The sequence below is a fragment of the Mauremys mutica genome, chromosome 15 (genome assembly GCF_020497125.1).
Source record: "Mauremys mutica isolate MM-2020 ecotype Southern chromosome 15, ASM2049712v1, whole genome shotgun sequence".
NCBI lineage: Eukaryota > Metazoa > Chordata > Testudines > Geoemydidae > Mauremys > Mauremys mutica.
The window spans coordinates 13,132,329-13,155,230 of NC_059086.1; the positions used below are offsets into that span (position 1 = coordinate 13,132,329).

General features: G+C 43.0%; 2 long non-coding RNA genes across 2 annotated transcripts; one reads left to right on the plus strand and one right to left on the minus strand.

The window, feature by feature from the left end:
- Positions 1-1,570: 1,570 nt before the first annotated feature.
- LOC123350402 lies at positions 1,571-17,412 on the plus strand. Its single transcript, XR_006573753.1, has 4 exons — positions 1,571-1,643; positions 2,116-2,267; positions 15,549-15,684; positions 15,902-17,412. It is a non-coding gene; the product is annotated as an uncharacterized LOC123350402 (long non-coding RNA).
- On the minus strand, positions 2,890-13,707 carry LOC123350404. The gene is made up of 3 exons (XR_006573755.1): positions 13,678-13,707; positions 9,546-9,626; positions 2,890-2,982 (listed from the first exon to the last, which is right to left on the minus strand). It is a non-coding gene; the product is annotated as an uncharacterized LOC123350404 (long non-coding RNA).
- Positions 17,413-22,902: the final 5,490 nt, after the last annotated feature.

The following is a 22,902-nucleotide window of genomic DNA, read 5'->3' on the forward strand; positions in this document are numbered from 1 at the left end:
CTTCACTCCAAATTCTCCCACTATCAAAATTGTTAAGTATCTGATTCTCTGTTTCTGCTTCCATTCCAAAGTGGAATTTTCTGATTTTAAAGTAGAAAATTCAGTTTTAGCTTTGAGGGGAGGGATGAAAAATGAGAAATTAGACTGGTATGAAAAATAAAGACTTTCGGTTTTTCCACAGATTTCAGTGGTTGTTATGCAGCTTGACTACAGTGTATGAATTTGCCTGAATTTTAGTAGGAAATTATTATTTATGTCTTTATTCAGACCCTCCAAGTTCTGATATTTTTCATAGATTGTAGTTTCACTTACCATTAACTTTTGAATTTGCATTTCTAGGTTTTGGAACAGGATCTGGAAAACAAATAGATAAGAAGGTGGGCAAAATGTAAACGAAGTACATTGTTTTCACTAATCTTTTACAGTTTATGATGGATTTTTTTGTGTCTGGAGAAGAGAAGTCTGAGTGGGGGATATGATAATGGATTGCAAGTAATAAAATGTTGTTTCAAGAAGGAGGGAGAAAATTTGTTCTCCTTAACCTCTGAGGATAGGACAGGCAGCAAGGGCAGTTTAAGTTGGACTTTAGGGAAAAATTCCTAAATGTTAGGGTGGTTAAACACTGGAGTAAGTTGTACATTAAGGTTCTTGAATATCCATCACTGGAGATTTGTGAGGGCAGGTTAGAGAAACACCTTTCAAAGATGATCTGTACACTATTTAGTCCTGCCATGTGTGCAGAGGACTGGACTAGATGCCTTCTTGAGGTCCCTTCCAATCCTATAACTCTATGATTCTATGATTTATTCCTTTGCACATCATCTTTAACAGGTAGTCCTTTTTCCTTGGACACTAAAATAAAAACTATCCCATATGTGATAAGGTCAGTTTTGAAACAGATGGAGAGAGTTCTGAACAGTTTGAGGACGGGGGGAAATAACCTCTCTAGCCATAAGGACACACTCTCCCTCTTCCAGGGCCCTCCTGTCCCCCTTGAGAGCATCTCTCTCCCCCTCATCACACAGCTGTGGGCTAAGGTATAGACCCTGTGGTACTGAAAGGCAGACAATACATCCTCCCAATCACAGAGAAGGGAACTCTGATGGGCACATTCTCCCTTGCCTCTGCTTTTCCACAGCAAGCTGCTTGTATCTGCTATCTGCACCCCAGTCCTGTGCCTGCCATTGTCCCTCCTCCAGCAGAGGGTGGGCTTTCTCCTTTAATCAGCAGCATGCTCTGAGTGTTAATATATCATCTGGTAACTACATGTTGCAGATAATCCATCATCAGAACCTCAGGAGACCTTCATATGGAAAAGGGGCCTGATAAAAATAAGTGTACCTGTCACCTCCATTAATTGCAGACATACAGTCCAGGTATATTTCCTTTGCCGCCTCCTCCTCTCATCTCCTCTTCATCGTCCTCCAAATAGCAGTGAATTTTCTTCCTATCCCTTCCAGAGACACTATCTCTGCTTTCCTTGCCTCAGTACTCCACCTCTCCTACACTCCAAACTCTCCCACTGTCAGAATTTGTAAATATCAGACTGTTTCTCCTTCCATTCCAAAGTGGAGTTTTTTATTTTTAAATGGAAAATTCAGTTTGTTCTGACGGGACAGAATGAAAAATGAGAAACTAGACTGGTATGTCAGGTCCTGCCTCCAATAATCTTGCCCAGTGGTTGGTTTGGTCACAACTGGGTTTAAGGTTGGGCCTAGGCAAGGCTAGTCCTGGAATCATTATATAGGGACAGACCAGGGTCAAAACCAACATCAGAGTCTGCAGTCAAATGGGGATCAGGGACATAGCCAGGTGATCAGGGCTCAGAGAGGTTCAGAAGATGGACGGTAGCCTGGGGTGGGTTGCATATGAGTCTGGAGTAAGGTTAGTTCAGGACAATGGCTGGGCAAGTCCATGGAAGGAGTAGGAGTAGGAGCAGGCAGAGGAGGAGGGGCAGGTGCAAGGGTTGGGAGTTGCTATAGTTTGTTGCACTGCGAGGCACCAGGAGGGTCCCTGGCTGGGGAGTGCTGTTGCTCAGACTCATCTGCAGCTCTGCTGCCACTGTGGAAATAATTGAGCCTTGGGACATCTGACCCCATATCTGCTTTGTGATAGGTTGCTACCACATGCCTGAGGGGTGACTCACCACCAGCTCTGCTGAGTGCAGACTCAGGGCAACTGCTGAGTGAGCAGCCCTACTTTGGCTGAAATTATGCCTCAAAGCCAGGCCTGCTAGATCAAGCTGAAGCAACCCAGGAATCTTTCTGGTGAGTGGATCCTTATATGGATGCTGGACTTACAGGTGACCAGACTTCAATCGACTGGACCTGAGGGGTGTGCGAGGTAGCCCTCCCACTTCCAAGGGTCCAGACAAAGCCCATCCTGGATGGGTCTCCGCTTTTCTCTTCTTTTTCTATAGGAAATCAGACCCAGTAACAACTGATCTACTGGAAATAACATTTGCCTCCGAAGGGCAGAAATAAAGAAAGAGGATGAGAGGAGTATGGGGGATTCTGTCTGTGATTGATCAGAGCTTACTTCTTTTTACATAGTAGGAAGGAGGTGAAGGGTGGTTGGGGCTGCTCCCCTTTTAGTCATCTGGGATGGGAGGGGAGAGAAGCTTGAGTGACCCCAACAGACACTGCCTTCCGGAATATTATGGTAGCTCCCAGCAGATTCCTACAATTGGGAATATGCAAAGGCCACTTGAAGAAGAATGACTGTCAAAGTCATGTCATTGGTATTTAGTAATCCAAATCCATTTATCATTGTGGGAATATGTGATCTCAGCAACAGAAACAATTTTAATATAAAGTTTCCACTCAGTTCCCAAATATATTGAAAATACATGATATAAATGAATAGTTTTTTTAAGGAACAAGTTCTTACCACAATGCTCATGTTTATAACGGATGAACAGGATGATAGTGGAGATGATAAAAATCAGGCCAATTGGTATCAGAATTAGTATCTGCATCCAATCTATGGTAGTACAATCATCCAAGAATTATTACAGATATAAAAACTGTTCAAACAGCTCACATTTGATTTATTTCTGTGATTTTCTTTGATGCAAAATAGAAAAACATGGATCTCTTTTTATTTTTTTGGAGAAAAAGGAAACAATTCACGTTAAAAGCTTTTAGCTTAGTCCCCGATTTACACCAAACAGGAAGCTGTAATATCACTTTATGGAACAACACAAAAACATAAGAAAAATTAAAAACCTATTTCATCAGTCTAGGTCTCAGTCCTGCAAACACATATACATGTGCTTAACCTCAGTTGTACCCAATGGGAGTACTCATGTTAATAATGTTAAACATATGTTCACAGCACCAGGGGCTTCAGTACAACAGCTGATATTTTCACAGTAGCCTAAGGTGTATGTTGACCAACTTAAAAGGTGTTCCTTAAAATATGCCAGCTAACATACTAACTAACATGTTTTGCCACTACAGGACTTAGGCATCTCTCTCTATACTTAGGTGCCTAAATCCTGCAATCAGGGACACTGCAATCCACTAAGTTCCAGTTTGGCTGCTGCCTGTAGGTTCCTAAATTTACCCAATAACCACATTAAGGCAGTAAAGATTCCCCAATTGCTTATTTTTCTGCCCCGAGCCTGGCCACAACATTTAGGCACCTGAGACAGGGAGCTAAATTGATGCCCCCATGCCCGCTCGCTTGGGCCAAAACTTTGAAAGGTTTTTCCAAGGTAGTGGTGTGTGTACATTTCTTGGATGGTGACTCTTTTTAGATGTTCCTGGAGTACAGCATCAAACTCAGCCATCAGCTCTGCAATTTTAAGGAAATTTCCATTGTCTGGCACATATAGCTGATCTGAAGTGCCACACAGTGCTAGGTTTTGGATAGCAAGCATTCTCACAATGTCAATGAGCCTTTTCAGAACATTTTGCCAGTTAAGAGAGTCTGATGCAATCTTCTCTTGATGCTGATCATCTATGGTGGCCTTTAACCTTAGTCTCATCTCAAGCTCTTTCCACCTATTGAATGCTCTCTGGTGATTTGCTGCCTTCTCATGGCATGCCAGATTTTTCCTGTAGAACCCAATGTGGCTGGAACATTAGACTGGAAGAGTTTGCAACAAAAACAGTATGCAGCATTCTGGGTTTTTGAGTACATAACCCATGGCCTCTCCACTTTATCACCATTGGGGATTTCACGCCAGTAATGTGTTGGATGAAAACTTCTATTTTCATTTTCTTTGGGGAACATGAAGTTTTTTTAATTTGCTGTGGCCCATGCGGTACAAGGAAGTCCCTCAGGCTACTGCTCAAGTGGGTCCACAGTCCTGGATCATCTAGACTTAAAGAACTAAACTCAGCAGCAGCTGTTTCTTGCGCCTCCACCACACTCTTCTCTGATCTACACATTTCTTCAGGAATGTTCATCGTTACATCCATTTGAGATGGATGCTGCAGTAGCTGCCAGGTCACCTGCACTCTGACTAACTGGAAGATCAGGCATCTCTTCACCACTCACATCCTCAGTGGGGCCGGAAGGCTCACCATGAACATTTGTGTCCATGTATCTCAGGAGAGCTCCTTCCCGCTTAGATAGAAAAGCTTCCTTTGCTTTCTTTCTTTTTCTGAATGCTGCCCCAGAGGGGCATTTTCTTCTTTCACTCATGACTGCTGTTCTGTGCCAGCTATAGTGGCTCTCAACACTCAATTGAAGGGGACAAATAAGCAGTTTGGTAGCAGGGCCTGAGTGAGGGAAGATAGCAGCATCTTAAGGGCCTAACTGGCTCCTACTACTTCAGTTGACTGCCTGTTCGCCTCAAGTGGGTTCAGGGAAGCAGCAGAAAACAGGAAGCTCCCTGAGAAGCTGGTGTTAATCAGTCCAGGCTCCTGGGGGTGCTAGGAAGGTACATAAGAGGATCCTCCCCCTCCTCTCTCTCCCTGCAGCTCCTGCTGCCTTCTGTTATTCCCTCTCACCTTTTCTCCTACCTGCCTGTTATGTCTCTCGTGTCCTCCTTCCTCCAGCACAGCACTCCACCATCTCTGTGCATCTAGAGCAGTGAGAATATATATGCACCAGCAGCAGACATAATTTTCTACACTCTGAGCACTAATGGTGCCCCCTCCTCCCCCTCCCCATATCTGGCACCTGAGGTGGTCATGTCAGTTCTCCTCATGGTAAGGCCAGCCCCCCGCCCCCATCCCCCAGGATGTGTGCACGACGGCCTGACATGACATTCCCAAACAACTTCCTCCTTCCTAAACCCCAGAGCGATCCTTGGACAAAGCATTGCTCCGCCTAATGTGCTGTTGGACCCAAGGCAGTTAGTATGCTCAAAGGCCACCTAACTCCACACCAAATGGGGGAGGAGGTGAGGAAAGAGAGCATGTCTGATGACGAGCTGCTCATTCCAACCTCCTCCCATCCCCTCCCTCACATCCACACCCTCACTGCCCCTCTACCCACCATTATCCTCTTCTACTCCACCACCTTGTCTCCCTCGATCCTCTCCTTTTAACATCCCCCATCCCTTTACTTTTAGCTAATCCTCTCCTGAAAAGAAAGAAAGAAAAAGAAAGAAAGAAAGAAAAGGAAAACAAATTGTGGCAGTAACATACCATTTGCTGCCATCTCATTGTTCGTTGTAATAACCCTTCCCACACCATATATCTGTCTGGACTAGTTAGATTGTCAGTTCTTTTGGGCTGGGACTGTCTGCTACTCTGTGTTAGTGCAGTGCCAAGTCAGTGAGGCCCTATCCTTGGCTGGCCAATACGCATGACCACAATAAACCTAAGTAATATTAAACATAATAAATGATAATGTCATTTCTGGTTTCCCTGGTGTTTGCTAATGGATTTGCTGGGGTCTCAGAGGATACATTAAATGAGCTTCTAAACCCTTTCACTAAGATTTCCTTTCTCCTAAAGTTTACCCAGTCATTGAAGTTAAACAGGTCGTAAAATAAAATCAAAAAAAGTTTTAAATAATAAGTTCTTTTCCCTTTCAAGAACCCAGTGTTTACTTTCTTAGCTTTTGTCATGTATTTATTTCACCCAGTCTCCATACATCTCAGAGTGGCCTGCCTTGTCTGGAAGAGATTTTAATGTAAAACATAAGCAGAAGAAGGGAAAAGAAGAAAAGAAATCATTTCCAACTTACTTTCTCCATCATGAAAAAACTAAAAATATAACAAGCCCAGCTTTAGGATAAATATCAAGAAATAACACAGGTATGTAGTGAAAAAATTATTAAGGCTAAGGCACAAAATGAAATTAATCTACCTAGAGAAACAAGAAAATATTCTATAAATAGATTAGAATTAGCTTTTATTATCTGTCAAGTATCAGAGAGGTAGCCGTGTTAGTCTGGTTCTGTAGAAGCAGCAAAGAATCCTGTGGCACCTTATAGACTAACAGACGTTTTGCAGCATGAGCTTTCGTGGGTGAATACCCACTTCTTCGGATGCAAGTCTGCTTTTGCAGCACCCAGGACACCTTCCACCTGTATGTCTCCACTGTCAAATAAGCTAGATGTGTCATTGCAGGGCAGCCCAATTGGTGGCACGGATGTGCCATCAATGGGCCTAAATAATTCTGCAATGGTTTTAGGGCTGAAGATGGTAACCCATTCCAGTGCTTCACAACCCTCCTAGTGAATTAGTGTTTCCTAATATCCAAACTAGACCTCCTCCACTGCAACTTGAGAACATTGCTTCTTGTTCTGTCATTTGCCACCACTGAGAACAGCCTGGCTCCATCCTCTTTGGAACCTCCCTTCAGATAGCTGAAGGCTGCTATCAAATCCCCCCTCACTCTTCTCTTCTGCACACTAAAAAACCCCAGTTCCCTCAGCATCTCCTCATTAAGTCATGTGCCCCAGCCCCCTAATCATTGTTGCCCTCTGCTAGACTCTTTCCAATTTGTCCACATCCCTTCTGTAGTGGGGGGACCAAAACTGGATGCAGGGGCGGCTCCAGACACCAGCGCTCCAAGCGCGTGCCTGGGGCGGCAAGCCACAGGGGGCGCTCTGCCAGTCGCCGTGAGGGCGGCAGGCAGGCTGCCTTCCACGGCTTGCTGCGGAGGGTCCACTGGTCCCGCGGCTTCGGTGGACCTCCCGCAGGCGTGTCTGCGGAGGGTCCGCTGGTCCCACGGCTTCGGCGGACCTCCCACAGGCACACCTGCGGAGGGTCCGCCGAAGCCGTGGGTCCGCCAAAACCGCAGGACCAGCGGACCCTCCGTGCTTGGGGCGGCAAAATGTCTAGAGCCGCCCCTGACTGGATGCAATATTCCAGGTGTGGATTCACCAGTGCTGAATAGAGGGGAAAAATCACTTCCCTCGATCTGCTGGCAATGTTCCTACTAATACAGCCCAATATGCCATTAGCCTTCTTGGCAATGAGGGCACACTGCTGACTCATATCCAGCTTCTCATCTACTCTAATCCCCAGGTCCTTTTCTGCAGAGCTGCTGCTTAGCCAGTCAATCCCCAGCCTGTAGTGCTGCATGGGATTCTTCCGTCCTAAGTGCAGGACTCTGCACTTGTCCTTGTTGAACCTCATCAGATTTCTTTTGGTCCAATCCTCCAATTTGTCTAGGTCACTCTGGACCCTCCAGCATATCTACCTCATCTTAGTGTCATCTGCAAACTTGCTGAGGGTGCAATTAATCCCATCACCTAGATCATTGATAAAGGTGTTGAACAAAACCAGTCCCAGGACCGACCCTTGGGGCACTCCGCTTGATACTGGCTGCCTACTAGACATCAAGCCATTGATCACTCCCATTGAGCCCGACAATCTAGCCAGCTTTCTATTTACCTTATAGTCCATTCATCCAATCCATACTTTTTTAACTTGCTGGCAAGAATACTGTGGGAGACCGTATCAAAAGCTTTGCTAAAGTCAAGATATATCACATCCACCACTTTCCCCATATCCATGGAGCCAGTTATCCCATCATAGAAGGCAATCAGGTCGGTTAGGCATGACTTGCCCTTGGTGAATCCGTGTTGACTATTTCTGATCACCTTCCTCTCCTCCAGGTGCTTCAAAATGGATTCCTTGAGGATCTGCTTCATGATTTTACCAGGGACTGAAGTGAGGCTGGCAAGTCTGTAGTTCCCCGTGTTCTCTTTCTTCCCTTTTTTAAAATATGGGCACTATGTTTGCCTTTTTCAAATCGTCCAATACTGTCTCTGCTTGGGATGCTCTTGGGACCTCCCTTATTCTTGGTCTTAGATTTGTTCCTGCTGGACTATTTAGAAAAGCTGGACAAGCACAAGTCCATGGGGCCAGATGCACTGCATCCAAGGGTGCTAAAGGAGTTGGTGGATGTGATTGCTGACCCATCAGCCATTATTTTTGAAAACCCATGGTGATCAGGGGAGGTCCTAAAGGAAAAAGGCTAATGCAGTGCCCATCTTTAAAAAAGGGAAGAAGGAGGATCTGGGGAACTACAGGCCAGTCAGCCTCACCTCAGTCCCTGGAAAAATCATGGAGCAGCAGGTATTCTTGCCAGCAAGTTAAAGAAGTATGGGCTGGATGAATGGACTATAAGGTGGATAGAAAGGTCTTAAGCTCTCTGTAATTACTTGGATGTGGCCATTAGTGAGAGCATCTATTTTATCAGGTTCAGTACTCACACCCTCTTGAGACACAATGTGTTTCGCAGACTTCACCAGGGTTTTGCAGAACTGGCATTTGTCAACTGAATGCTTCAGCCCATAGGCTTCCAACTGATCTAGAACTTTAAGAAGTCTTTCTTGATGCTCCTCCAAGGTTCTTCCAAACACAGTCAGGTCATCCAAATAAACCAACACTTGCAGTACATTCATGTCTCCCACAACTTTCTCCATAAGATGCTGAAACGTAGCAGATGCTCCAGAAATCCCTTGGGGCATACATTCAAATTGATAAAACCCTAACAGGCAGATGAAGGCCATCTTCTCCTTATCTTCTTCCCCCAGAGGGATCTGGTAGTATCCACTTCGAAGTTCCAGTACAGAGAACCACTGGCTACCCAACAAACAGTCCAAGCCATATGGTCTGACACATGAACCCTGTGGTACTCAATGGCAGAGAATACCTCATCCCAGTCAAAGAGAAGGGATCTCTGCAGGGTACACCCACTTCTGCCTCTGCTTCTCCTTGGGGGAACTCCTGGTATGTGCCATCTTCACCCAGCAAGGTGTCTGATGATTCAGGCAGGGTGCTCAGGGTTTACTATATCACACGGTAGCTTCATTTTGTACATAATCCATCACCACAACCTCAACACAACTCCATATGGGAAAGGCGCCATATAAATTAACAATTGCACCTGCCACCTCCAAGAACTGGAGATGTACAATGCTTTAACACCTCCTTTTCCTTCCTTCATCCCCTCTCCATTATCCTCCAAAAATCAGTGTATTTTCTCCTTATCCCTTCTAAAGTCACTGTCTCCCCTCTCCTTCCCTCAGTACTCCACCTCTCCTCCACTCCAAATTCTCCCACTTCCCAAATATATATTATACCAATCAATGTTTTTTAAGGTGCAATTTCTGAGCACAATACTCACGTCTATAATTGATGTATGAGTTGATGGCAGAAATGATGAAAGTTGGGCCAACTTGTATCAGAATTAGTATATGGATCCAATCTATAGTAGAACAATCATCCAAGAATTATTACAAACTCCTGTGATTGTACTATGTTATTCGAAATACATTTCCATTTCAGATATAAAAAAAAATTGCTCAAGCAGCTCACATTAGATTTATTTCTGTGATTTTGTTTGAAGCAAGACAAAAAATACAACATGGAGAATCTCTTGTTACTCTTTTGGAGAAAAAGGAAATAATTCATAGTGAACATCTTGGGTTTAGTCCCCTATTCACACCAAACCAGAAGTTATAACATCATTTTATGCAGCACTAAACTATTTCATCTGCCCAAGGTCTCAGTCATGGAAACCCGTATGCATGTGCTTAACTTCAATTGCTTCCAATGGGAGTACTCATGATAATAACGTTACACATCTGCTCACAGGAGCAAGAGCTTCAGAATGACAGTAGTAGCCTAAAGGTGTATATTAATCAGTTTAAAAAGTGGTCTTTAAAATATGCCAGATAACATACTAACTAACATGTTTTGCCACTACTAGACTTAGACACTTCTCTGTAGACTTAAGTGCCTCCCTATCAGGGGACACTATGATCCACTTACCTACTATTTGGCTGCTGCCGAATAAATGCACCCAATACCCACCTTATTGCTGTTAAAATTCCCCAATTACTTATATTTCTGCCTCTGGATGTGTGCATGGCTGTCTCACTTGATATTCCCAGATGCCTTCCTCCTTCCTAAACCCCAGAGCGAGCAATGGACAAAGCATTGCTCAGCCTAATGTGCTGTGGGTCCAATGTTGTAGGTCTGCTCAAAGGCTGCCTAACTTTACGCTAAATGGGGGAGGAGGAGGAAGAGGACATGTCTTGTGCTGACTGGCTATTCATTCCAACCCCCTCCTGTCCCCTCCCTCACATCCTCTGCCCTTCAGACTCACTGCCACTCTGTCCACCTTTATCCTCTTCTACTCCGCCACCTTGTCTCCCTCGATCCCCTCCTTTTAACATCCCCCATCCCTTTGCTATTGCTAGTCCCCTAAAGAAAGAAAGAAAGAAAGAAAGAAAGAAAGAAAGAAAGAAAGAAAGAACAAAACAAACATTGTGGCATTTAAATGCCATTTGCTGGCATCTCACCATTGGTTGTCATAGTCCTTTCCCCACCATATATCTGTCTGGACTAGTTAGATTGTCAGTCCTTTGAGGCAGGGACCATCTTCTCCTCTGTGTTTGTGCAGTGCCGAACACAGTGAGGCCCCATTCTTGGCTGTCCATTAGGCCTGACCACATTAACTATGGTTAATATTAAATATTAAATTAATCATAATGTCATCTCTGGCCTCTCTGGTGTTTTCTAATGGATTTGTTGCGACTCAAAGGATGCATTTAATGAGGCTGAAAACCCCTTTACTAAGATTTCCTTTCTCCCAAAGTTTACCTAGTCATTGAAGTTAAACAGATGTTGAAAAAAAAATCAATTTTTGAACATTCAAAATAAAAAATCTCTTTCCCTTTCAACAACTCGGTGTTTGCTTTCATAGCTTTTGTGATGTAGTTATTTCACCAATTCCCCATACAACAAAGAATGTCCTGCCTTGGCTGGAAGATATTTTAATGTAAAAGTATAAGCAGAAGAAGGGAAAAGAAGAAAACAAACCATTTTGAACCTACTTTCTCCATCATGAAAAAACTGAAACAAAAACAAGCCTAGTTTTGTCCCTCTGCAGGTCACCTTTAACAGGCCATATTTTTTCTATAATACTAACACTTCAAAGAATCCTACATGTGACAAGGTCAGATTTGGAACATATGGAGCTACAGTTCGCAACAGTCTGAGGATAGTAACAAAAAACTTTTGTCTATCCTTAAAGACAGCCTCTCCCTTCTCTAGAGCCCTCCTTTTTCCCTAAACAGCATCCCTGTCCCCCTCGTCACACAGCTATGGGCTGTGGCATGGACCCTGTGGTGCTGCATTGCAGAGAATACATGATTCCAGTCTCTGGGCACACCCTCCCCTGCCTTTGTTTCTCCTGGGGAACTCTTGGTATTTGCCATCTCCACTCCAGTGCAGTGCCTAACATTGTTCCTTCTCCAGCAGAGGTTGGCCTCTATCCCCAACTCAGGCAGGGTGCTCATGGGGTGTTAGTATATCATGTGGTAGCTGTATGTTGCATATAATCCATCATAATAACCTCTGCAGACCTCCATACGGAGAAGGTGCGATATAAGGAAACAATTGCACCTGCCACCTCCAAGAATTGGAGACATGCAATGCAGTAACATCCCCTTGTCCTCCTTCTTCTTCTTCCCTCATCCCCTCTTCATCATCCTCCAAATACCAGTGTATTTCCTCCCCATCCCTTCCAGAGACACTATCTCTACTCTCCTTGCCTCAGTACTCCACCTCTCCTCCACTCCAAATTCTCCCACTATCAGAATTGTTAAATATCAGATTCTCTGTTTCTGCTTCCATTCCAGACTGGGATTTTTCTGATTTTAAAGTAGAAAATTCAGTTTTAGCTCTGAGGGGTTGGGATGAAAAATAAGAAAGTAGAGTGGTATTAAAAATAAAGATTTTGAGTTTTGCCAAAGATTTCTGTGGTTTTTATGCAAGATTACTACAGTGCATAGGCGCTGACTTTTGTTTTTGCCAATAGGTGTTTTTGAAGAGGTGTGTGTGTTTGGGGGTGCACTCTGCCAGTTTCGTGTGGAGGCTATTTTCAGCATATTTATACACTATTATTTCATATTCTAGTTACTGAATGTGTCTATGTTTGGTATCTTTACTATTTTAAAAATGATTCAATTTTTATGAACTACATAATTGCATTATCATGAATTACAGTATATTAAAATCATTAAAATCACCTGCAAGCTATCTTCACTAACATCCCAGTTTAAAGACAGTGTCTCACTGTAGCTTTCTGGGTGAAACTATCAGCAATCTTATTTACATCCAGGTTCTATGGTATTATTATTAAGGATTGCTACATTATGCAGTTGGATCTGTCCCATTGATGACTAGAGATATTTTTTAAGTCTTCTGAAGCAGGAGAATAAGAATTCCACAATTCAGGATAATACAGGCACAGTGAGAAGGATTTTTATGAACTTGTAGTACGCTGGAAACATAGTGCTTCCAAATGCAAATGACTCCAAGATCTCTTTCTTGATGGCTAACAGCTAATTTAGGCACCATCATTTTGTATGTAAAATTGGGATTATATTTTGCCATGTGCATAACTTTGCATTTAACCTTGAATTTCATCTGTCATTTTGTTGCCAAGTCACTCCGTTTTGTGAGATCCCTTTGTAACTCTTTCCAGTCTGTTTTGGACTTAACTATCTTGAGTAATTTTGTATCATCTACAAACTTTGCCACCTCACTGTTTATCCCTTTTTGCAGACCTTTTATGAATATGTTGAACAGGACTGATACCAAACCAGTACAAGGCCCTCAGGGGACACCTCTATTTACTTGTTTCAGAGTAGCAGCCGTGTTAGTCTGTATCCGCAAAAAGAACAGGCATACTTGTGGCACCTTAAATAAATTTGTTAGTCTTTAAGGTGCCACAAGTACTCCTGTTCTCTATTTACTTCTCACCATTCTGAAAATGGACCGTTTATTCCTACCCTTTGTTTCCTTATCTTTTAACTTGAGTGCCTGGGAATCCTTTCAGGATCATCTAAGAATCCTTAATTTAATTTAATGACAAGCCTTCTGTCATCTTAATCACCCTGCTTCTGTTTAAAACAAGTATCAGACCTGTTAGTCTGTATCCACAAAAACAACAAGGAATCTGTTAGTCTTTAAGGTGCCACTGGACTCCTTGCTGGTTTTTTTTACAAACAAACTCCCTGCTCCAAGGGCAATGTTAACAGCACAGACTTTTACACACTTTTAAACTCCTGGGTGCTGAGCAGCCAGTATTTTTTTCTGTGGGTACTTGAGTTCCTGAGTACTAAAGTGTATGAATTTGCCTGAATTGTAATAGAAAATGTATTAATTATACCTCTATTCAAACCTTCCAAGTTCTGATATTTGTGGCACAAAACATGATATTTTTCATAGATCATAGTTTCACTTACCAGTAGCATTGCAACTTGCATTTGTAGGATGTGGAGGAGGATCTGTAAAATAAATGGATAAGAAGTTGAGCAAAATGTAAATGAAGTGCATTGTTTTACCATAATATTTTACAGTTCATGATAATTTGTTTAGTCCGGAGAAGAGAAGGCTGAAAGGGGACATGATTATAGTTTTGAAGTACATAAAGCGTTGTTACAAGAAGAAGGGAGAAAAATTATTATCCTTAACCTCTGAGAATAGGACAGGAAGCAATGGTCTTAAATTGCAGCAAGGGCAGTTTAGGTTAGACATCAGGAAAATCTTCCTAATTGTCAGGGAGCATTGTTAAGCAATTTTTCATGGAGGTTGTGGAATCTCCATCATTGGTGATTTGTCAGAGCTGGTTAGACAAACACCTGTCAGGGATGGTCTAGTTACTGCTTAGTCCAGCCTTTAGGGCTGGGGACTGGATGACCTCTTGAGGTCCCTTTCAATCCATTGACTCTATAATTCTATGATTTATCTCTTTGCATGTCACCTTTAACAGGCAGTCTTTTTTTTTCAGATACTAAAATGACAAAGTATCTCATGATTTAGTTGGTGTTGGTCCTGCTCTGAGCAGGGGATCGGACTAGATGACCTCCTGAGGTCTCTTCCAACCCTAATATTCTATGATTCTATATGTGACAAGGTCAGATTTGGAAGAGATGGAATGACAGCTCTCAACAGTCTTACAATAGGAAGAATAAAACTTTTCTCTATCCATAAGGACACCGTCTCCTTCTTTCAAAGCCATCCTGTGCCCTTAGAGAACATCCCTCTCCCCCTCATCACAAAGACATGGGCTAAGGCATGGTACTGCATACTACAAAATACGTGCTCCCAATCAAAGAAAAGGCACACCTACTCCTTCCTCTGCTTCTGCTGGGGGAGCTGCTGGTATTTGCTATCTCCACCCCAGTCCAATACCTGCCATTGTTCCTCTTCCAGCAGTTGATGGCCTCTCCCCACACAGGGGTATTCAGGGTGTTACAATATCATGTGGTAGCTGCATGTGGCATATAATCCATCATGAAACCTCAGCCCACCTCCATATGGAAAAGGGGCCTGATAAAAATATTTGCACCTGCCACCTCCATGAATTGGCAGGTGATAAATCCAGATAAATCTAGTTTTATCTCTTTTGCCTCCTCCTTCTCTCCCCTCTTCATCATCCTCCAGTATCAGTGTATTTTCTTCCTATCCCTCCCAGAGACACCATCTCTCATCTCCTTGCCTCTTTACTCCGCCTCTCCTCCTCTCCAAATTCTCTCACTATCCGAATTTTTAAATATCAGACTCTGTTTCTGCTTCCATTCCAGAAAGGAGTTTTCTGATTTTAAAGAGGAAAATTCAGTTTTAGCTGTAAGGGGAGGGAATGAAAAATGAGAAGCTAGACTGGTATATCAGGCCTTGCCTCCAACAATTTTACCTAGTGGTTGGATCATGAGTCACAGCTCGGTTTAATGTTAGGCCAGGGCTGGTTGTTGTACTGGAATCATGATATAAGGTAGGACAAGGGTCAAAACCAAGATCAGAGTCTGCAGCCAAATGAGTGTCAGGACCAGAGCCAGATGTCAGGATTTAGAGGGGATAAGAAGACAGAGACCAGGCTGGAGCAGGTCAGTGATGAGACTGGAAAAAGACTAGTCCAGGGCAAGGCAAGGGCTCGAGCATCTCTGTGGCAGGAGCAGGCACAAGGGTTGGGAGTTGCTATAGTCTATTGCACTGCTAGGCAGCAGGAGGGTTCCTGGCTGGGTAGTGCTGATGCTCAGACTCATATACAGCTCTGCTGGCATTGTGGAAATAATTGAGCCTGGGATCATCTGATCCCGTCTTTGCTTTGTGATAGGTTGCTGCTGCATGTCTGAAGGGTGATTCACCACCAGCCCTGCTGATTGCATGGTCAGGACAACAGCTGAGTGACCAGCCCTAGATTGGCTGAGAGTTTGCCTCACAGCCAGGCCTGCAACCCAGGGACCTTGCTGGTGAGTGGATCTTTATATGGATGCTGGATTTACAGGTGACCAGACTTCAATGGATTGGACCTGAGGGGTGTGCGAGGTAGCTCTCCCACTTCCAAGGATCCAGACAAAGCCCATCCTGAATGGGCATCTGCTTTTCTCTTCTTTTTCTACAGGAAATCAGACCAAACAACAATTGTTCTACTTGTTCAATTGTTCTAAATAACATTTGCCTCCGCAGGGCAGAAAGAAAGAAACACGACGAGAGCAGGATGGAGGATCCCGTGTGTGATTGATTGGAGCTTGCTGCACTTTACATGGTAGGAAGGAGCTGAAGGGTAGTTGGAGCTTCTCCTCTTTTACATCACTGGAAGGGGAGGGGAGAGAAGTATGAGTGACCCCAACAGACGCTGCCTTCTGGAACATTATGGTAGCTCCCCCAGCACAGGTGCCTTGATCATACGAGTGGGAATAAGCAGAGGCCACTCAAAGAAGAATGACTGTCAAAGCCATGTCACCGGTATTTAGTAATCAAAATCCATTTGTCATTATAGGAATGTGTGATCCCAGCAACAGTAACAATTTTAAGAAAAAATTTCCACTCAGTTCCTAAATGTATTCAAAATATATTATACCAATCAATAGTTTTTTAAGGTGAAAATTCTTACCACAATACTCACGTTTATAATTGATGGACAGGTAGATGGCAAAGATTATGAAGATCAGGACAACTACTGTCAGAATAAATATCTGAATCCAATCTGTGGTAGAAAAATCATCCAAGAAATATTACAAACTCCAGTACTTATACAATATTGTAAGATATATAATACCATTTCAGTTATAAAACATTGCTCAAGCAGCTCATATTAGATTTATACCAGACAAGAAGCTGTAATAGCACTTTATAGAGCAACACAAACATTAAAATAAATAAATAAATAAAACACCCTATTTTATCTGTGTACAGTCTCAATCCTGCAAACACTTAAGCGTATGCTCAACTTCAATTGCTTTCAATGGGAGTACTCAGAGTAATAAAGTTAATCATCTGCTCGCAGGGCCAGGAGCTTTAGAATGACAGTGTTTCTTAAAATATGCTAGCTAACATACTAACGAACATGTTTACTAGTACTGGACTTTGGCACCTCTCCCTAGACTTAGATGCCTAAGTCCTGCTCTCAGGGGATACTAAGATCCATGAACTTAATGTATGGCTGCTGCTGAACCCTATAGGTGCCTAAATTCACCCAATACTCATATTATTGCTGTAAAAGTTCCCCAAATGTTTTTGTTTCTATCTCTGGGTGTGTGCATGGCTGCCTCACTTGATGTTCCCAGATGCCTTCCTCCTTCCTAAACCCCAAAGCAAGCCATGGACAAGATGTTGCTCTGCCTAATGTTCTGTGGGTCCAATGTGTAGGTGTTCTCAAAGACTGCCTAATTCTACACCAAAAGGGAGAGGAGGAGGAAGAAGAAGACAATGTGTCTTGTGCTGACTGGCTGTTCATTTCAACCCCCTCCTATCCCCTCCCTCACATCTTTGTTCTCCCCCTAAGACTCACTGACCCCGTGTCCACCTTTATCCTCTTCTTCTCCCTGGCCTTGTCTCCCTCAATCCCCTCCTTTTAACATCCCCCCATCCCTTTACTTTTAGCTAATCACCTCCTAAGAAGAGAAAAAGAAAAGGAAAACAAATTGTGGCACTAACATACCATTTGTTGCCATCACACTGTTTTTTGTAATAGCCCTTTCCCCTCCATGTGTTTGTCTGGACTAGTTAGATTGTCGGTTCCTTGGGGCAAGTAATGTCTGCTGCTGTGTGTTTCTGCGTTGGGGAGAACAATGAGGCCCCATTCCTGGCTGGCCATTAGGCATGACCACAATAAACATGTTATATTAAATAATAATAAATCATAAAGTCATCTCTGGCCTCCCTTGTGTTTGCTAATGTATTTACCATGGTCTCATAGGATGCATTTAATGAGCTTCTAAAGCCTTTTACTAAGATTTTCTTTCTCCCAAAGTTTGTCTAGTCATTTAACTTAAACAGCTGTTTAAAAAACAAATAAGATTTAGCAAAAAGAACAGGAGTACTTGTGGCACCTTAGAGACTAACAAATTTATTTCAGCATAAGCTTTCGTGGGATATCTATCTATCTATAGATATAGATAGATATATATTTTCCTACTGTATTTTCCACTGCATGCATCTGATGAAGTGGGCTTTAGCCCATGAAAGCTTATGTTCAAATAAATTTGTTAGTTTCTAAGGAGCCGAAAGTACTCCTCAATCTTTTTGCTGATACAGACTAACATGGCCACCACTCTGAAATAAGTTTTAAACATTCAAAATAAAAAAAAATCTATTTCCTTTTCAACAACTCAGTATTTGCTTTCTTAGCTTTTGTGATGTAGTTATTTCACCAGTTCCCTCTACAACACCGAGTGTCCTGCCATGGCTGGAAGAGGATTTAATGTAAAAGTATAAGCAAAAGAAGGGAGAAGAAGAAAACAAACCATTTCAAACCAACCTTCTCTATCATGAAAAAGCTGAAAAGGAAGTAAGCCTAGCTGTGTCCCTTTCCAGATCACATTTGACAGACACTAAAATGGGGCTACAGTTCTCAGCAGCATGAGGACAGGAAGAAAAAAACTTCTGTCTATCCTTAAGGACAGCCATTCCCTTCTCTAGGGCCCTCCTTTCCCCCAGAGGGCATCCCTCTCCCCCTCATCACTCAGCTATGGACTGAGACATGGACTCTCTGGTGCTGCATGGCAGAGAATACATGTTCCCCTTCAAAGAGAAGGGATCTCTGCTAAGCACACCCACTCCTGCCTCTGCTTCTCCAGGGAGGCTGCTGGTATTTGCCATCTCCACTCCAGTGCAGTTCCTGACATTGTTCTTCCTCCAGCAGAGGTTGGCCTCTCTCCCCGACTCAGGCAGGGTGCTCACGGTGTTAGTATATCATGTGGTAGCTGCATGTTGCATATAATCCATCATAGTAACCTCTGCAGACCTCCATATGGAGAAGGTGCCATATAAGGAAACAATTGGAGATGTGCAATGCAGTAACATCCCCTTTTCCTCCTTCTTCTTCTTCCCTCATCCCCTATTCAGCCTCCTCCAAATATCTTTGTATTTCCTCCCCATCTCTTCCAGAGACACTATTTCTCCTCTCCTTGCCTCAGTACTCCACCTCTCCTCCAGTCCAAATTCTCCCACTATCAGAATTTTTAAAATATCATATTTTCTGTTTCTTCTTCCATTCCAGAGTGAAACTTTCTGATTTTAAAGTAGTGAGGGGATGAAAAATGAGAAAGTAGACTGTTATGAAAAAATAAAGATTTTCATTTTTGCTAAAGATTTTAGTGGTTGTTATGCAGTATGAATACAATGTGTGAATTTGCCTGAATTGTAATAGGAAACGTATTAATTATATCTCTATTCAGACCCTCCACGTTCTGATACTTATGGCAAAAACCATGATATTTTTCACAGATTGTAGTTTCACTTACCATTAGCATTGCAATTTGTAAGATGGGGAAGAGGATCTGGAAAACAAATGGATTAGGAAGTTGAACAAAATGTAAATGATGTGCATTGTTTTGTACTAATATTTTACAGTTGTTGTTGTTGATGGATTCTCCTCTCTCTTTGATGGGTGAGTCATATTACAATTGATCATTTATATCAGAGCATATTTGTGTTTATACTGTGAATACGGGTTTACCATAGAAATTAAACTTCAATATCTAGCATTTACCACAGTTGCATAGAATTTACCACATATCTAAAGAAGGGTTGTCTCCTTTCCAGGGCTGATGCCATTCCAGCAGTAATACACTGTTTTAATACAAACCAGAATAGTGCCTGGCCCATCTCAGGACCACAAAGCAGAAGTGAGATCCAGGCCTAGATCTGACATGCCATTTTGACTCCAGCTGTGCTTTAGAAATGTCTGTTCCATGCTTAGGGTCTTTACTTTATTTTGGATTTTACTTGCCTTTGGTACTGTGTGACCCTCAGAAAAAAAAGAAATGGAGGAGGCCAATGAGATGGAGGAAATAGTAGCCACAGGAAGGGCCACCAACAGTGCCTGGGCTTGGAGAAGGCCCCGCAACAGTGGCCCAAAGAGGAAAGGGCTGGGGAAAGCGACATTGTGTGTATTGTGTGAGAGCTCACATAAATGCAGTGCTCTCAGTCTCCCCAACTACTCAGTAGGGAGACACAGGACTAGACAAATCCCTCCCCTGGCACACTGCCCCAGGAAGCCCTCTTAACTTATATGTTTATTATTATTATTTTCAGCAGAACAGGTTCAGAAAGGGAAGAGGCAGCCTTAAATCCCTTCATCTGGCTGAAGAAGGCCTGCTCATGAGAAGTTAGGTCCTTCTCCTGCTAGGTCAGCTTACTTTCCCTCTCCTCCAGATTGTGAAATTGTTTGTAACTTCTCTAGGAGGCGGGAGTAAGATAATTTGATCCCTCTGGTTCTCAGCCCATTGAAGCTTGGCCCTGGGGAGGGAACCCACTGGGTAGCTGATCACCCATCCACGGTCTTTTTAAAGAGTAAAACTGGATTCTCTTGAGACCAGCAGACAAGAAAGGACTTTGGGATAAATAACCTGTGTTGAAACTGACTCAGTACCTCCTTCCTGACCCATGAAATGGACATGACTTCAAGTGCATGGAAGGCTCCAATGCTTAGGGAAGGCTTGGAAGTGCTTGGCCTCCTATGATCCCATAGGACTGAATTCTTGCTTGGGGCACAGTGTGACACTGGGAAAACCCCTGGGTGTGGCGAAGGACAGTTCCTGCCAGAGCTCACATTGCAGATGGGGTGATCTCCAGTAGGTTCTTTTATTATTTTTAATATGTTTCCTCTGTAATGGTCTCCCCTTAAGAATAAATGTGCTTGCTCAGAAAGAGATGTGGGATAACTTAACTGTGGGCAGTGATTCTATTATTAGTCTCTGAAGGGAAAGCAAGCAGCCCTGTTTAGCCAGTCTGTCTTGCTGGGGAAAATTAATAGAATCATAGAATACCAGGGTTGTAAAGGACCTCAGGAGGTCCTCTAGTCCAACCACCTGCTCAAATCAGGACCAATCCTCAGAGAGATTTTTGCCCCAGTTCCCTAAATGGCCCCCTAAAAGAGTGAACTCACAACCCTGGGTTTAGTAGGCCAATGCTCAAACCATTGAGCTATCCTGCCCCACCTTTATGATATGAAGAGAGACTGTGCAACCTGGAAACTCCCCAGTGAGACGCAAGAGAGACGTGGCTCTGTGCCCAAAAGCGGTGACGGCAGTGGAGTCAGAAGCCTGAGAGTGTGGGTGCTTTCTGGACCACACAGGGAGAATACAGGTGCAACTGCCCTGACCTGTCACAACACCAACCCCCCATCACACACGGTTCCCCACTGCTGGTTATGAAGCACCTTGACTCTCCCAAAGCAGCGAGTTGAGCCATTCACCAGTCGAATTGGAGCTACTTCTTTAATGGGGAAAGATAAAAACATCCCACTGGTTAAATACTCAGAGTGATTCCTGTACATTCAATCGCTACCAATGATGGAGAACATGGTGCCTCTGAGTGGCATACTAAGTGTCATATAGGATGTGAAAAGAAGAAAGATTACCCAAGAGCTCAACTTGGCATCTTGTCCCCAGTTGACTTGCTAAAGGTTTAAGGGTTAAAAATTCTAAAATCACATGGAATGATGAGGTTAAGAGACCTATTCTTAACAAAAGGATCTCAGGTTTCTAGTCCCATGAGCAATTGCAGGCTCCATGTCACACTAAATCTGACCAGTGGGCTCTGACGCCATATGGCACCCCATTGTGCTTTCTTTGAATGGTGGGATCACTGCTGATGCAGATGGGGAAAAAAACCCTCTCATTCCCCACATGCTCTGCTTCATACATACAGCATCCTGGAGCACTACAATGTGGAAATATCAGTGAGTGATGCACCCCCTACTTTGGCACCAATCACACATATGGCAGTCAAATGAAAAAGAGTCCCACTGAATTTTATGACATGAAAAGAGACAGAGAACTAGATAAATTCATGGAGGTTAGGTCCATCAATATCTATTAGCCAGGATGGGCAGGGATGGTATCTGTCCCTAGCTTCTGTTTGCCAGAAGCTGGGAATGGGTGACAGGGAATGGACCTCTTGATGATTATGAGTTCTGTTTATTCCCTGTGGGGCACCTGGCATTGGCCACTGTTGGAAGACTGAGCTAGATGAACCTTTGGTCTAACCCAGTATGGCCATTCTTATGTTCCTATGTAGGTAGACAAGTAAATATTGACACATTTGATAAGAGCTTGTAAACAAATGCTGAAAAGCTGAATATTAAGATGAATGAACCAGGGTACAAAATATATAGGCATAATAGAATAGGTCTCTCTGGTGCAGGAGTGGCATTATATCTGCAGGAAAATATAGAGTCAAATACAGTAAATATTTTGAATCAAACTGTAAATATATTAAATGAATCCAACAGAGAAATTAAATTTCTCAATGGATAGCAATTCCATGCTTCAATAATAAGAGCATAGCCATAGGATTCTATTACCTACCACCTGACCAGGGTAATGATTGTGATTGTGAAATGATCCGGGAGATTAGAGAGGCTACAAAAAAACAGAAAACCCAATAGTAATGGGAGATTTCAACGATCCCCATATTGACTGTGGACAGGTCACTTCGGGACAGGATGCAGGAATAAAATTTCTAGATACCATAAATGACTGTTTCTTGGAGCAACTAGCCCTGGAACCCACAAGGGGAGAGACAATTCTTGATTTAGTCCTAACTGGAGCACAGGATCCGATCCAAAATGTGAATATAGCTGAACTTCTTAGTAATAGTGACCATAATGTAACTAAATTTAACAACTTCATGGGGAGGAAAATACCAAAGAAGCCCACCCCAGTAGCATTTAACTTCAAAAAGAGGAATGACTCAAGAAGGAGAAAGCTAGTTAAAGAGAAATTAAAAGGAACAATCACTAGAGTTAGAGGCCTGTAAACTGCAAGGAAACAATTTAAAAACACCATTATAGAGGCTCAAATGAAAAGTATACCCCCCAAATAAAAAATAATACAAAAACCCAAAAACAGTAAGAAGATAAAAAATGTCACCATGACTAAACAACACAGCAACAGAACATGTTGATCTCAAGAGGCGTTTCACTCCTCCTCGTTCTTCTCAGCTCCTCAGTTGTATCCATT